General features: G+C 34.5%; 1 protein-coding gene and 1 long non-coding RNA gene across 2 annotated transcripts in view; one reads left to right on the forward strand and one right to left on the reverse strand.

Moving 5' to 3' along the window:
* Positions 1-17,532, forward strand: part of LOC143193752 (uncharacterized) — a 103,140-nt gene that overhangs the window by 73,884 nt on the left and 11,724 nt on the right. The window lies entirely within an intron of this gene.
* On the reverse strand, positions 9,470-9,899 carry LOC143193750 (uncharacterized). The gene is made up of 2 exons (XR_013005091.1): positions 9,666-9,899; positions 9,470-9,599 (listed from the first exon to the last, which is right to left on the reverse strand). It is a non-coding gene; the product is annotated as an uncharacterized LOC143193750 (long non-coding RNA).

The following is a 17,532-nucleotide window of genomic DNA, read 5'->3' on the forward strand; positions in this document are numbered from 1 at the left end:
TCGAAAATCCTCATCGTCCAGTGCCTCACAAAACCACAATTTATCGTTTACATATTTTCGTAATACAATACGAGGCGACAGCGGACAGGCTTCGTTCTGGAGAACAACGGACGCCTCGTAACGCTGAAGATATGGCTCTGGTGCGCGACAATGTTGCAGAATCTCCAGAAACATCAATTCGTAGACGTGATTCCCAGTTTCTATATATTTCTACGGCCATTTATGGTGAATTTTGAAAACTGATTTGAAAATGTTCCCGTACAAAATTCAATTTGTCCAAAAATTGTTACCGAAAGATCCTGATCAACGAGTTAAGCACAGTAATGCTAAGGCTGTCTGGTGAAATTGAAGATTTTTTGCCTAAATTGATACTGAGCGATGAAGCTCATTTTCTTCTCAGTGGCCACATCAACAAACAGAACCGTCGGTTTTGGGGAATACACAATCCTCAATTAATTCATGTGAAACATCATTACATCCACTAAAAATAACTGTATGGTGTGGTAGTCATGCTGGAAACATCATTGGTCCCTATTTTTGTGAAAATGGTCAAGGTGTTGCAGTTACTGTTACTGCTGAACGGTACCAAGACATGATTCGAAATTTTCTTGTGCCTGAAATGGAAGAGCGAGAACCTTCAGTGGTTTCAGCAAGATGGAGCCACAGCGCACATAGTTCGTTCAACTATTAAATTATTGAATGACGTTTTTCCACGAAAACTAATTTCGCAAAGTGGCGATTTAACATGGCCAGCCAAATCTCTGGATTTAACAGCACCAGACTTTTTTTATGGGTTTTCTTAACTTAAAAAATTATGTGAATAAGCCCCAAACGATTCAACATCTTAAAGACAATATTCGTCATGAAATTGAAGAAATTTAGCCTCAGGTGTTGCAGGATGTCATGAAAAATACCTTAAATAGACAGATAAATTTAATATAATTATGATAATGTTTAGCCAAATAAACTTTAATAAGAACCAAACTTACTTATCTTTTCTTTGAGCAAAGTTATAAGCAATCAAAATGAATGCTGGATTTTTGCCCTACGTTGTACAAAACAAGTTTTTCAGAACAAAGCCCTGAAAAGTATTGTAGGTGCACCCAGATGCTACAGGACTGAGTACTTATACAGAGAGCTTCAGATACGGACTGTCGCTCAGAAAGAAAGTCTCAAGGAGACATAAGGACAGACTCCATTCTCATGTTCATATCGAATTAATACAACTCTGGAATAACACCAGAACAGGACGCAGACTCAAAAAAATCAAACCATTTTATCTTGTATAATGCAGTATAGTGAGATGCATTTAATAAAAAAACAGCAGTGTGAATACATAAACGTTATTACACCAGACAGTAAGATAGGGCTGATAGGTCGTCTTAGATATATACCTAGGTTTAGTTGGCAACGACTAGTAAAAATGTAATAAATAGATTTTTTTTTAATATTGATTTTACTTTTCAGAAAACATCCAATAACTGAATTCCATTATACGAGGGTGGATAGAACAAATACTCTGACACGTTTATTTACTGTTGAAAACATTTACAAAGATTTACAGTTTTTCTAGGTATTTCTCCTCACCAGTTACGAATTTTTTCCATATTTCCAGAAGTTTTTTGATGCCGGTATCGAAGAATTCCTTGGACAATTCGGACAGCCATGTGACGAACTTCTCTACCTCGTCGTCGGTGTTGAATCTTTAGCCTCCAATGGATTTTCTCAGTGGTGCAAACATGTGGTAGTCGCAGGGTGATAAATCCGGACTATAGAGGGGGTGTTCCAATACCGCCAACCCTAATTCCGATATTGTATCGAGCGTGAGACGCACGGTATGAGGGCGAGCGTTACCCTGGAGAAGAATCGCACTTCGTGAAGTAACCTTCGTAACCTTCAGAAGGTTGGAGTAGAATGCAGCATCAATGATACGTTGGGTGCGCAGGATATCGACGTAAAACACGCGTCGCCAGTCCCAGAGCATCGTACACAGAACCTTACCCGCGGACCTGGTTGTCTTCGTTTTGACTGGCGCCTCTTTCTCCTTCTTCCTCCACTCGTTACACAACATATTGCTTTCGAGAGTGCAATAGTGTACCCATGTCTCGTCTGTACTGAAGATTCGCGTTAAAAAACCGTCCTCCTCCGCCTCGTATCGGGTCAGCAAGCGGCGAGAAACATTTAACCGCGTAAATTTTTGCTCGTTCAACAGTTTAGGAACCTATCGCGCCGTTATTTTGCGATATTGAAGGTGTTCGTGGAATGATAGACTCTACGCTACCAATACTGATGCCGATTTCGGCCGAAATGTCTTGAACGTTCATCCTACTGTCCTCCAAAATGAGTTGTTATACGCGGCGAATGATGTCTGGTGTGATGCTGGTTCGCGGTCGAGGATCATGCTTGAATGTTTTGGCGCATTTAAACACGGCAGCCCTACTCAGGCACTCACTACCGAACTGATTTCGCAAACGCAGAAAAAATTCCGTCGTTTTAACGCCTTTCCACACTAAAAAACGAATGACAATACGTTACGCTACGGCGCTCGGCACTTGACGTTCACTCATGGTCATAGCACGCCCGACGAAAACTATACCACACTGTTCGTAAGGGACCCAGCTATTACATACTCAAGCCACGACCTCCAAAACATACATGTGTGCGCCATGTAGATGGTAGCACGTTTTTCTCTATCATATTTGAACCACCCTCGTACATAGACCCAGCAACTTATTATATACGGATAATTTAGATTTTCTTCCAATTAACTACATATTTCGGATATTTCGTTACAAAATTTGTTTGTTTCCATAAAATCATCAATTTAAAAGCAAAAAAGGTACAAATTTACTGCCCCACAAAACCCCAATACATCTCCCCAAGACCGCATCGACCTTGTGGTGAGTGAGTTTAGAACGTGTATTTTTAAGCGTACGCAAAACAAGCCAACAAATAAAATAATAAACAGCGAACGCAATTCCCCTGCGAGACGGGGTCGTTTTTATAGTTGAGGTTGAGGTTGAGGTTAAGACGGAACGTTATAAAGCGAGAGATAAAATATCGATCGATCCTATGATAGGGTATGTGCGGAACGTGGAGTAACAGAGGGAGAAAAGGCAAATAAAACGTGTCATCCAATCGATATTATTATCTGTGCAAAATGCAGCACAGGAGTCGGCTGTTATATTTATTGAGGACGTGATGATCGATACGTGATGAGGATCTACGTTTGCGCTTGTTTATAAAATCATTAAATGTCCTTCCATTTGTCTATGGAGGTCTTGAAGAATATTCGAAAAGTTGTACAATTTAATATATTTCTTGTTTACGATTAAAAATGAATTTTAATAAAAATAAACCAAAATATTTCCAGGAAAAGCTTCCGGATAGTTTTTTAGATAATTTTTCTTAATTACTAATATCAGGTGTACCGCTTTTTTTCGAAAAAATCTACATAATTTTCAAGAAAATGAAATAATTTATTTATTCAAAGTATTAGCCATTTGATTCTATACATTTTGCACACTTTTTTGTCCCTTGAGCAAAACGATTTGGTCCTGGAGTCGATCAGCCGGCTTCTCCAGGTTATAGCCATGATTTTTGGCCCTTAGGGTTTTCACAATAATTCCACTTTTCATCACTCATTACTACTCGATACAGAAATAACTTTCGATTATACCCTTGAAGAAATATTTCACAGACGATTTTTCGATTTTCCATTTGCCTGTAATTCAATTGATGTGGTCGTATTGCCCATTGCCCGTAATCAGTCGCTAATCGTTTCTTGGGCCTCTTAACTCTAAATCAGCCTCTAACTTCAATAACTTTTGTAGTTTCGAATTTTCAAACTTTTTCTCTCAACCAGAATATTCTTTGTCTTGCGCATCGAAAAGACCACTTGAATTTTTGAAACCACGCCTCATATATTTTTAAGGTTAATCTGTTACATCTGCCAATATCTCAATAATATTACTAAAATCTATAATCTGAACAATGGTGGTTCAAAAAGTTATATTTTGCGACATATTATGTTATATATGAACAAAAAGCATTGGCCGTCTTAATGTTAGCGAGAAGAACGTACTTCAAGAAGCATTGGCATCCCTACCGTATTGGAACATAAAGTTCTTTTACCACCGCTGTATATAAAGTTGAGATTGATAAAGCAATTTATAAAATCACTTCCCAAAGTTACAAATTACTTCAAATACATATACTTTTCCATGTCTCTAAGAACCAAAGGTGAAGGAAAGTGTTTTCGTCAGGTCAGACATTAGACGACTTACCCATAATTCATCACGGTCATCAAAAAGAAGGATGGATTGCATTTAAAAGGCTATAGAAAAATTTGAAGACAAACACAAAAATCCTAGCTATAAACAAAACGTCAAAATAATGCTAAAAATATTTTAGCTTTACGTTGCTTAATGAGTCTTATATTTTTTCATTCATGCCTTCTTCATTCTCCAACTACTTTCCGAATAATTTGGAGATGAGAATGAAGAGCATGGAGGAAAAATACAAAGTAAATGGAGTAGCTCAATGATATAAGACTACTGTTAAACGTTTCAGGGGGACAAAACAAATAAAAACAGAAACCTCACTGGGAAAAATAAAAGGTTTTCGTGAACGTATATAAGATTAAAAAATATGTGTATCGATAATGGTTTGTAAATAATATTTGTAAAGTGTATTCTCTTTTATTTCAACTGTAATGTCTCAAATTGTCAAGAAACGTATAGTCCTATGACAAAAACGAAATCATTTTAGGATTCAGCACCCCAAAAATTTAAAGATAACGTCACAAAACCTAAACAACTCTTAGAAAAAAATCTTAGCGTTATATTTTCCATGTAATGTATTTTACCTAGAATGCTTTGGTCCGAGGATACGAGACTGACATTGTTAGAGAAAAATCCGTACTATTTTTCCTTGATATAACAAATAAAATACCAGTTAACCTTAATCTTCTATCACCTCGTAACTTTCTACTTACCTTGACTTCAATGATTTATTCCGGTTAAAACGAGGAAATGGTGAAATGGTTTACCAGGTATTCGACAATACCGGATGCATTTTATTAAATACAAACAGGGCTGCCTTTACTTTACTGGAGATGCATTCGTTTAATTGCCCGGTCGGAGTTTCATTAACGGCTAATTGACATGTTCAATATCTGTCGTTCGCTGAATTGGAAGTGTATTGTCTCATGTTTTCGATTAATATAGGCTTGTAACTGACGTTGAAATTGCTCTGTTGTGGATAAAACTTGCTAATTTGCCATTACGTCATGTAATTGATTGTGTGGGCTTCCTAATTATCAATTTGTTGTGTTTATAGTTGTTACCGACGTCCTATTGTCTTTTAAGGGGATATTCTGGTCAAGAAATTTGAAAAAACTTTAAAAAAAAAGGTAAGAATATGCCCTTAAGAGGATTTTTCAAAAATTAAATTATTTTCGGAGATATAGCTGTTTTCTAACTATCTAACTCAGCGTCCAAAGGCAACATTTCAAACGCGTTTTTCTCGAAAATACTTTTTTCGAGACTGTTTAACTGTTAAACACATTATCAAAAGTTTTATTGAACTGACTTAATAAATACTATCAAAGTAAGCTATAATAATACATAAATGGGTCTTTTATTAATTTAATTTTGAAATGTTTTTGGCAGATATGTTGTAATAGAGAATGTTGTGAATAACAGATGATATTATTATTCAAGATTAAAATAGTAACCGTGTTATGGTAAATAGTGCTCCACGGAGATATAACAATTGATTCTTTGCAGATGTTATTAAGCAATTTAGGCTTTAATTAACATTGGTTTCAGCATATTATATTATTACTAATCGTACAGCGCCATATCAGCTCAAAGGGAATAAATAGTTCGGGGTCGCTTTCGTATACTATAATAATGCCGCTCTTGATTTCTGTCTTCAGAGATAAATAAAATCAAAGCTGATAAAGGAAAAACTCCAGTTCCCCTTGAAAGTAATTAATATTCTGTCATGCGCATCCTAAAATACTGATGCTATAACCTTGCCAGCCGACTATTGTGTTTTCCCACGCTTTAGAGCGGGTTCCTCGTGTGCAGTATACTCGGATAACTGTCGATTGGACTTCGGAGTGAAATGATGGAGCCATGTTTCACCCATTGTCACACAGCGACGCAAAAACTTGGGTTTATTACTCTTGATCATCTTCAAACACTGCTCCGAATCGTCAACTCGTCATTGTTTTTGGTCAAAAGTGAGCTCGCGCGGCACCCACTTTACACAGAGCTTTCTCATACCCATATATTCGTGAATGATATGGTGTACACGTTCAGTTGCTATCTTTAGAGTGTCTGCTATTTCATTCAATTTCAATTTACGGTCATTCAAAATCATTTTGTAGATTTTCATCGGTAAGAACCTCTTTTGGGCGTCCACTGCATTCACCGTCTTCGGTGCTCATTTCACAACGTCTAAACTTAGCATACCAATCCTTCATGGTTGACTTTCCTCGGGCAGTGTCCGGAAACTAGGCATCAAGCCTAGTTTTTGCTTCAACCGTATTTTTCCCTTCAGAAAGCAATATTTTATCAACACGCGAAATTCCTTTTTGTCTAAATGTATACAAGCATCTTTCGAAGTTTAGGGCTAACTAAAAAATATATGGATTTAATTCTAGTAACGCCATCTATGTGTCAGGCCGGGGTCTTTTCAATTGACCTGTTAAATTCTAAACTTTTTGCTTAATTATTATCACTAATTTTTTGAAGAATTTTAGAGACATCTAATAATCCGATAAATTTTATGGGCTGATTAGGTTACATGCTCGGACGTATCATACTAACTTACAACTTCAAATTTGTCTCTGCAGTGACTGAAAACCAGATAGTTGACTAGGAATATATTATTTAGTATCTAATAAAATAATTACTTAATAGCACTTTTCAGTGTTTTTATCATTTAGTTCACTTCATTACAAAACTACGCAAGATCACACCGTTTGGTTGTCTAAGAGTTACAGCACTTGTTGCACACGATGTTTACATGGGAATAGAGTATTTCCGCGTATCTTGTTGCGAGTCTCTTAATTTCCTCAGGCTGGTGCATCCACAATATTTCTCAGAACTTTATTCTGAATTTAACATTTTAAAGAGTTTATAGATATATGGTCCCTTTTATTAAATACTTTCGCTACGTTTAAAAATATAGCTGATCGTAAAAAGGTTTACTGTTCTGAAGGAATGACTCCCAAATGAGATAAATAGTATATCGAGCAATGCCCGCCATCAGTTTCTGTTATAATTAATACCGTTGAAGATACCAAAGAGTGGTAAAACGTTATCACCGAGAGAAAAATCTACATAACACGTGCTTTAACTTATAGACGAAAGCTGACGAAGATGAATTTAAGGGGCGAGTGGATGCGACGCATTTATTACCATACATCAGCGGGATTATAACCTCTGGTGGGTGTCTGTTTTTGTTGGAGTGCTGCGTGTCATTCCGGACCGGCGTAATAATCGAGCAGAAAAACACTGGCTGGAAATTTATTTTCGCTCAGTCTAGGTAAACTATGCGCCTTGATTGAAACCCCAATGAATTATTCACGAGGCGAACTAGGCGTGCATATTGTTCTTTGTCCGTTGCAGTTTTGAAACTGGAATATGCAAATATCGACTTACTTTTAGAAATGAATTATTAACGTGTTTTTCTTTTCCGTCTTCTATATAAATTAATTAATTCGTGTTTTTGATTTTGGTAAGGACGAAAACACACTTTTATAGTCTATTCAAAGTTTTTTTAGTAATGAATCATGGATATTTGTGACGTCGAGATATTGGAATGTTATCGAATTAACTCTGAGTTTCAGTTCAGTTTGGCTTTGACATACAACGAAATTCTAATCTAAATGAAATAATTGAACAACTTTGTTATCAAATATAATTTTTGGCAGATATGTTGTAATATAGAATGTTGTGAACAACAGATGATATTATTATTCAAAATTAAAATAGTAACCGTGTTATGGTAAACAGTGCTCCACGGAGATATGACAATAGATTCTTTGTAGATGTTATTAAACAATTTAGGCTTTAATTAACATTGATTTCAGCATACTATATTATTACTAATCGTACAGCGCCATATCAGTTCAAAAGGAATAAATAGCTTGTGGTCGCTTTCGTACACTATAATCATGCCGCTCTTGCATTCTGCCTTCAGAGATAAATTAAATCAAAGCTGATAAAGGAAAGATTGCAGTTCCCCTTGAGAGTAATTGATAAGGAAGACGGGAAAGGAATTTCCAACAAGTCAATTAAAAAGTCCCCAACCTACCACAGTAAAACACATTTTTTTGACAAAATTAGTCCTTTTTATTCAACATAATTTCCTTCTAGGGTGATACACTTATAGAGCCACCCTCCAACTTTTCGATACCATTTTTGTAGTACGATTTATCCTTTGCTTCAAAATAGGCCTCAGTTTCGTCACTCACCTCTTCATTCGACGAACATCTCTTCCCAGCGAGCATTCTTTTGAGATCTGAGAACAGGAAATAGTCGCTGGGGGTCAGATCTGGAGAATTATTAACGTGTTTTTCTTTTTCGTCTTCTAAATAAATTAATTAATTCGTATTTTTGGTTTTGGTAAGGATGAAAACACACTACTATAGTCTATTCAAAGTTTTTTTTAGTAATGGATCATGGATATTTGTGACGTCGAAATATTGCAATGTTGCCGAATTAACTCTGAGTTTTAGTTCAGTTAAATAATTGAACAAATACGTTATCAAATATAATTTATTTTAACATTATAATACATCTAATACATATATTTTCGAAAGACTTAAAACTACAATTAAGAACGCATCTATAATAGTTTGCAGGTAAGATTTGGTTTATTTACATTGAACTCTTTTCCGCACTATCTTTGAGTTTCTAGGCACGTTTTTTATGTAGTGGTATCCCCCTGGAGGCCTAATCCACCTAATTAACAATTGTTTATCTGATAAACGTATTTTACTTTCATTCGAGAGCAAATTTACTTTTTTCGTTTAGTTCTTATTTCCTTCAATGGTGTGTTTACTTGTCAAGTCATCTTGGTATCACTGTATATTTAATTTCTTCTGCTACTATCTGTGTACACCAATCTTCATAAAATTAATCACTGAATTCTGTCTAATACATTTACCATATCTACAAAATACTTTACATATAACTTAGAACAATTACAATCATATCTGTGCACACAAATCTTTTACGCCCTACAATACCATTTTCTACAGTTCTATTCAATTAATTATGTTCATATCTTTAGTTGTTTCCATTCTCATCACTCTGCCTCAGGAATTTCTAGCATTGTACAGCATTATCACATATCCTGAAAATTTCCTTCAGTCTCTTTCACTTTCCCACTCATTGTTCAATTCAATAACTAAACTGTTAATTTTGTGAATTGTATGTGACATTGTGAATTCCCCCATTTATCAATTACTTCCTTTGTATATCTAATCGGGTCCATCCCAAGGTGTTATGGTTGAAAATGCTTCCTCCCACATATCCAAGCAGTTTTTGATGGAATATCCTTCTCGACCAGTAATACATCTGCAATTAATTATTAATAAATATAATGATCAACAAAACCTAATCGAATGTTATTGTAACTTTTACCTTTTTCCATCAATTTTTGTTGTCTTTACAGTTTTTTTTGTTACCGTCTTGCCAAGAGTGTCACAATGAACCATTTTGAAATATCCAAGTTTCATCAAGATACACAAATTCAAATAGTTTCTTCCTTGGTCCTATTTTATGCCTTTAAAAATTTAATTCTTTTTAAGGTAATGATTGGAAGTTATATTAAACCTGTACGACGGTTATCTTTACACCATTTAAACCCTATGCCCTGTAAGAGTGTATAAAAGGATGCCTTATATCCCTCAAAAAGCTGCATGTCCCTAATTTCTGTACCGAAAAAAAAAAGAATAATATGGCGTATTTTATTAAAATAAAATTTATTTCAGTATCTCACTGATTCATACAATTAAACGCCGAATATAACTTTTTGAGGCCAGTGAAAATAATCCTCTTGAAACCAAACACACTGAGTCAGAATTGTTTCAATATATCTGCAGTTACGAATATTTTATTCGCTAGTTTTGGTGAAGAATTTTCTTAATCAAAACTCATATGTTTTTTGGCATGAATTTTGGTTCTTCCGAGGTGAATTGGTATATGTACGACGACATATTGGTTTAGCAGTTCAATATTGCTGTCGCGAACGCTAAAAACGGTTAACATAAATCCAAAGAGATTAACATTGAAATTCAGCTTCAAACTAGCTTTGAACACTAACTAACACGGACTAACTTTGGACATTAACTATAGTGTTTAAAAATCAATCAAGTGGGTGCTTTAGTATCAGTTTTTTTACAGTACAAGAGAATTATTGGTCATAGTTTATCTCAAACGTAGCTTTATGAAGAATTAATAATTTTGCTTTTAATGAATAACAAAATTCATATTAATAGTGAGTAGCCTTGCACGTTCCGTGATATTTTTAAAAATTTATTGAGAATCAACAGAAATAAAAAGCTTTTTCGTGTTAAAAAAAAATTACAACTGCCGGTTCCATTTGGAAAAGTATTCCACTGCGACTATACGAAATATTCGCGCTTGTCCCTCCCGGACCCCTTTAACATTCATCGCAGAAATTGGTTTTCATTGGAGCCAAGCCTATCGGCGCTATCATTAAATTTTTATGAAAAATTTGTCGTGTAAACATTTGGGGATTTGTTGGTATCGTGACGTCGATATTGTCATGTGGACCCAAGCTAGATTAAATATTTGAAAATAGCACTCCACACAGAGATAGACGTAGCTGCGATTATTCACCGTAAATAATACCGTTATAAAGTACACTGTAATACCTGTCTTCTTATGTTCACGCTACATTTTTTAGATTTCATTCAGATTATTTGGAAATTGAAATTGAAAAATATTCAAAATTCCAATCTCATCGCTCTTACTGTATATATCATAAACTAGGCATTTATTATAAAACAGAGAATCTTCTGTTGTATCCAAAATATTGTCTATAACAATTTATTGTCGTTCTTGCAGCGATTTCATCCAACTTTTAGACTAGGAGCATAAGCCTTATCGAAATAACGTTTTTTTAAATCACTTATTATAACAGGTCAATTGAAAAGTCCCCGGCCTACCATAATAAAACACATTTTTTGACAAAATTAGTTTTTTTGATTCAACATAATTGCCTTCAAGGGTGATACACTGAATATAGTGACCCTCCTAATTTTCGATACCATTTTTGTAATACGATTTGTCCTTTGCTTCAAAATAGGCCTCAGTTTCGGCGATCACCTCTTCATTCGACGAGAATTTCTTCCCAGCAAGTATTCTTTTGATATTTGAGAACAGGAAATGGCCACTGGGCGCCAAATCTGGAGAATACGGTGGATGAGGAACCGACCTGTTCTCACTGACTTGTGACACGGTGCACTGTCTTGGTAAAGCAGCATTTTCTTTTTCAAACGATCCAATAACGATATCTAATAGTCGCTGTTGATGGTCCTTCCTTTTTCGATGGTAGTCAATGAAAATTAGTCCATACGCATTCCAAAATACAGACGCCATAACCTTGCCAGCCTGGACTGTGTGCAGTCCACTTGAATAACTGTCGATTGGACTTCGGAGTGAAATGATGGAACCATGTTTCATTCATTGTCACATATTGACGCAAAAACTCGGGTTTATTACGCTTAATCATCTTCAAATACTGCTCCGAATCATCAATCCGTCGTTGTTTTTGGCCAGAAGTGAGCTCGTGCGGCACCCACTTTACACAGAGCTTTCTCATACCCAAACATTCGTGAATGATATGATGTACACGTTCAGTTGATATTTTTAAAATCATTTTGCAGATTTTTTTAATGTTTTCGTCGGTAACAACCTCTTTTGGGCGTCCACTGCGTTCACCGTTTTCGGTGCTCATTTTACCACGTCTAAACTTAGCATACCAATCCTTGATAGTTGATTTTACTGAGGCAGTGTCCGGAAACTCGGCATCAAGCTAAGTTTTGCTTCAACTGTAGTTTTTCCCTTCAAAAAGCAATATTTTATCAACAAGCGAAATTCATTTTTATCAATTTTTTTTGACAATAACAAAAGTTGCTTCACTCAAAATGCTATAATTGACAAAGTAATGATCCGACAGCTGTCAAATTTGTACACGCATCTTTTGAGGGTAGGGCTAACTAAAATACATATGGATTTAATTCTAGTAACGAAATTTAGCTGTCAGGCCGGGGACTTTTCAATTGACCTGTTATTGTTACTAGTCGGTGCCAACTAAACTACGTAGAGTAATAGAGAGACAATGATCAGATGGGTCAATGTTTGGTAAATACCGCCAATATAATGTTTTACGAATTTTTACTTTTCATACGCCATTTTTCTTAAATGTGCCAAAAGTATCGATCACAAAATAAAAAAACATAGAATGCGCTCTACCATATATAAAGTAGTAATCAGTTATTAACAAAAATTAACAAAAAGTTGTTTTAAAATAATATTGTATTTATATATTGGTTAATACTCATATGAAACATTTTCAAAGCACAAAAAAACAATATCTAATCTGACAATTATTATCTTTAACAAACATGAAAAATTTGTCATTAACCCAATAATACAATTTTAAATGGGAATATACTGAAAGTTTTATTCTTTAAGATATTAAATATAATGTATAAAAATTATATCCCCTTTATTTATCAATTAGTGGAAAAATAGCATTTTTAACGCTTAACTGCTATTTTTCTTATTGCAATAGGTTATTTTACACATAAAAACCAAAACCTTTTGTCATAGAAAAACAAAAAAAAGTAATAAAAAGGCACAAATTCAAATTTGTTTCTTGGCAATATTATTTTTACTACCAAAGACCAAACCAATTCACTAAACAGCTACATTACCCTACCCTATTTCATAAACTAAATCTTTCAACTCACAGAAGATACTATTCAAGAACGATAGAATAATTCAGCTAACAATCATGGCTAGACCAGTGATGTCAAAAATAATATTATATATCGAATGCACGCCAGAAACCATAAAATATGTTATTTTAGACATAAAAACCAAAACCTCCTGCCATAGAAAAACAAAGAAAGAAAGTTGTAAAAATGCACAAATCCAAGCAGGTTTGTTTTTTATTTTTATATTGGTCTTAGTCATATTGATGTTAATTCAATTATTCTGTGCCTGCACCGAAAAAAAAAGACGAATAACATGGCGCATTTTATTAAAATAAAATGTATTTCAGTATCTCACTGATTCATACAATTAAACGCCGAATATAACTTTTTGAGGCCAGTGAAAATAATCCTCTTGAAACCAAACACACTGAGTCAGAATTGCTTGAATATATCTGCAGTTACGATCATTTTATTCGCTGGTTTTGGTGAAGCATTTTCTTAATCAAAACTCGTATGTTTTTTTTTTGGTAAGAATGTTGGTTCTTCGGAGAGGAGTTAGTGTATGTACGAGGACATATTTGTTTACTAATTCATTATTGGTGTCGCGAACACCAAAAACGCTTAACATAAACCCAAAGAGGTTAACATTGAAATTCAGTTTCAAAGTTAGCGTTTTAGCGTCAGTTTTATTTGCAGTACGAGAGAATTCTTGGTCATAGTCTACCTCAAAAGTAGCTTTATGAAAAATTAATAATGTTTACTCATAACCTCATATCTCACCTTCGTCTTTTTCTACCGGTTTTCAGACCTCTCCTTCCAAATCTATAACTGTCTACTCCTGCAAAAAGTTTAATTATAATCGCCTGCATAATTATTAGACCTATAAATTAGTTTCATAGCATTTTTTTAATAGAAGCATTATTGTTGAAAACCGGTACAATATATTTTATTCCAACTATTGTCCATCAATAGCCGCTACTTTCCCATATCGAAGTAACGATATATATTTTGAGGCTATCCACGAATCAACTCATATTTGGCTATCTTCAAAAGAAATAAAGCGTTGCGGCGACAGGTCACGAATCATATATCGAGACAAGTAGTAATCAGAAAGAGCAAAGTTTGCAGAATACGACGGACGGGATAGCACTTTCTATTTTAACTTTACTAAGTATGTTTTCACCTTATTTGCAACGAGCGTTGTCATGCTGAAGAAAAACATTGTTATTTGTTACATTTTTGCATTGTTATATGATACCCACACCAAGCTAATCCCACTAAATACAGAGCATTAACTTTGAGCTTTAGTTAAGCTATATTCGGCTTTATTGTTGATGTTGATGTTGATGGATGACTAAGTAGTTCTCATGGTTTTTTCGCTTTGGATTATCATAATGGATCCACTTTTCATCACCAGAAGCAATATTATGCATAAAACCTTTCCGATTTTGCCGTTGTAGCATCAATTCACACATATCCCAACGCTTTTCAATGTCTTGGCATCATACAACCCATACAGCACAAAATATTCAAGCTTTTAGATTATCTCCATGTTCATCAAGCGATTAATAATGGTTTCCTAACAATTCTGTATATTCCTTTTACGTTTTATACGGATCATCATTGAGCATGCCTTCAAATTGTTTTGGCTGCACAGAACGCACTTTTTCTTCTGTGTCAAAATCATCACTTAGGTATGCCTATTCAAATCATATCATTAGCCTTTCCATCAACATCCTCTTATTTCTCCTCTGCTTAGAGCTTTCATAACTAATACTTCTCACTAGCAAACTCTTCCATTTTTATCTATCATCTTTTCGAACTTGCCATCATGGACTCTACAGAAAAATTACTCGTATAATTGTTCATACTCATATGAACGTTCATTCCTCATGCCTAGATGCCATTTTCTGATTTATTTCACATATTTGTGGCACTATCAGATACAAATTTGAAAGCTATGCATAAATAGTCTCACCAAACCAAACCTCAGGGACAACAAACTTCTTCAGATTAAGCCAGATTTCTTCTCAAATCTGTCTATACCCTCCTTCAAAGCTCACGCCATAGTTTTCAAACGTTGTTATTTGAGATATTAGAGACAGAACCAGAAGTTTTGCTGGGTCTACTACACACAGGATTTTTGGTGGTACTAGTTACAGGTTGTTGTTAATTTTCATTCCTACAAAATCACATTTCAGAAAAAAAATCAGCCAAGATTGTTATACAGACCCAATTCTGCACTGTTTGCTATAGGTTTTTACATTTTCTAAGTTGGAGTGGTATGTATGTATATAATTTTTGAAGACTCAGATATCCTTTAAGATTAAGTGACACACCTAAAATGTAAATATATAACAATAAGAAATATCAATGGAATTCCAACTAAAAGCAGTTACTTTTAACGTTTAGGCATAATTACTATTGTAGTTTATTTTGGAGAGAAACAACAAGACCTTGTTGTTTATAAATTAAATATGATGTAGTCTAGTTGGGAGAATATTCGTTTTCTAATAAGAAACTCGCATTAGTTCATCATTAGCGCTGAAACGTTGTTACTTCAAAACCACTGGAGGAATTTTAATGTTTCCTTTGATATGTTTTTTCCTCTTTCGCACTTTAATAGTCTCGCGAAACATCTTTGTAGTTCTTACGTGCATGTTGAAATATATAAATAAATTCGGTTTTTTTTTTGGTGTTGGGGATATTAGGGTTCCGCGAGACGTAGTTTCTGTAAAAAACGGAAACTATTTGTATATTTTTCCATTTCAATATTGGGAATAACGTAGGAAATCATGAAAGCTTCAAAATTGTTTCTACTGAACTAAAGGTGTGAAAACAGTTTATCCACAATTCCTTCACAATTATAACATCGACTATACCTTATAATAGGATCTTAAAAAATTGGAAATTTTTTGAAAAAATCATTGGTTTTTTTATTAATTTCTAATTTTTACTTTCAACTATATTAAATTACTAAAATACGTTCAGTTGATATCTTTAGAGTGTCTGCTATTTCATTCAATTTCGATCTACGGTCATTCAAAATCATTTTGTGGATTTTTTAATGCCTTCGTCGCTAACAACCTCTTTTGGACGTCCACTGCGTTCACCGTCTTCGGTACTCATTTCACCACGTCTAAACTTAGCATACCAATCCTTGATGGTTGATTTTCCAGAGTTAATGTCCGGAAACTCGGCATCAAGCCAAGTTTTTGCTTCAACTGTATTTTTTTCCATCAAAAAGCAATATTTTATAAATACGCGAAAGTCCTTTTTATACATTTTTTCCACAATAACAAAAGTTGCTTCACTCGAAATACTATAATTCACAAACAAGTGATTAGACAGCTGTCAAATTGATACACGCATCTTTTGAGGGTTGGGGCTAACTAAAAATCATATGGATTTAATTCTAATAGCGCCATCTATGTGCCAGGCCGGATACTGTTCAATTCACTCAATAAAAGACACATCCCTGTGGCACACACCTGCTTGTATTTTCCTCAAGTCAGAATAGGCATCTTCTTGTTTGACCCTTCTTGTTGGTATTACTATGATATTGGTAATTTTCTCCACCTGATCAATTATGGAATATTGTTTTCTGCAACCAGATATGGGATCCGGAATAATATGATTTTCCTCTATGATTGGTTTTTTTTTTAAGGATAAAATAATAAAATAATATTTAAAGTTATTTTGTAACTCTGAAGCCCTGTTCACCCACCTAATAAGGATAGCCGTCTCAATATCACTACATAGTATAAAACAAAGTCGCCTTTTCTGTCCCTATATCCCTATGTGCGCTTAAATCTTTAAAACTACGCAACGGATTTTGATGCGGTTTTTTTCAATAGATAGAGTGATTCAAGAGGAACGTTTATATGTATAATACATGCATAATATACTAAGGCAACATTGCTAATTTTAGAGGTTTCTAACGTGATGTCGTAAATTAACCTATTTTTTTAAGCTTATGTGCAATTAGCAAAAACGCTGCCTAACCCTACGAGTTAGATCAAATTAATGTACTACAGTATTGTACACCATAAAAAGGTCTACAAAAAAGTCCACGATGGTATATGTTTATCTTTTAGGGATAACCCACATTAACCATTTTTATTGTTTACTTTTTACGTGAGAAAATGGCTTATTTACGAAGCTATTTTAAGCAATACGGCATTAATCCTTATCGAATTAAGTACCTTAAATACAGTGTGCAATTAATATAGATCAATATGGTTCCTTACAGCATGTAAATTAAACAAATACTTTCAGAGATATTACAAATTTAAAATTTGCGTTTAAAAATGTGTAATGTAATAAAAATTGTAGGAATTTAGATATTCCAAAGATAGCAGGAAATCTTCATAGTAAGTATAGGGGAAGAGGAATTGTTTTACTCCAAATTTAATGCGTGCAGGCCAAGGGCAGTAATGAATGAACCAAAAATACTGGATCGATTTTAATCATGTTTTCATTGAGTGACATAGGCATATATATTTTATGCCCGTGCAAAGTCCGTTCGGGCCGCTATGTTT

The sequence above is a fragment of the Rhynchophorus ferrugineus genome, unplaced genomic scaffold (genome assembly GCF_030347505.1).
Source record: "Rhynchophorus ferrugineus isolate W39M unplaced genomic scaffold, kcgeb_rfMv2 rfM3, whole genome shotgun sequence".
In the NCBI taxonomy this organism is placed as follows: Eukaryota; Metazoa; Arthropoda; class Insecta; order Coleoptera; family Curculionidae; genus Rhynchophorus; species Rhynchophorus ferrugineus.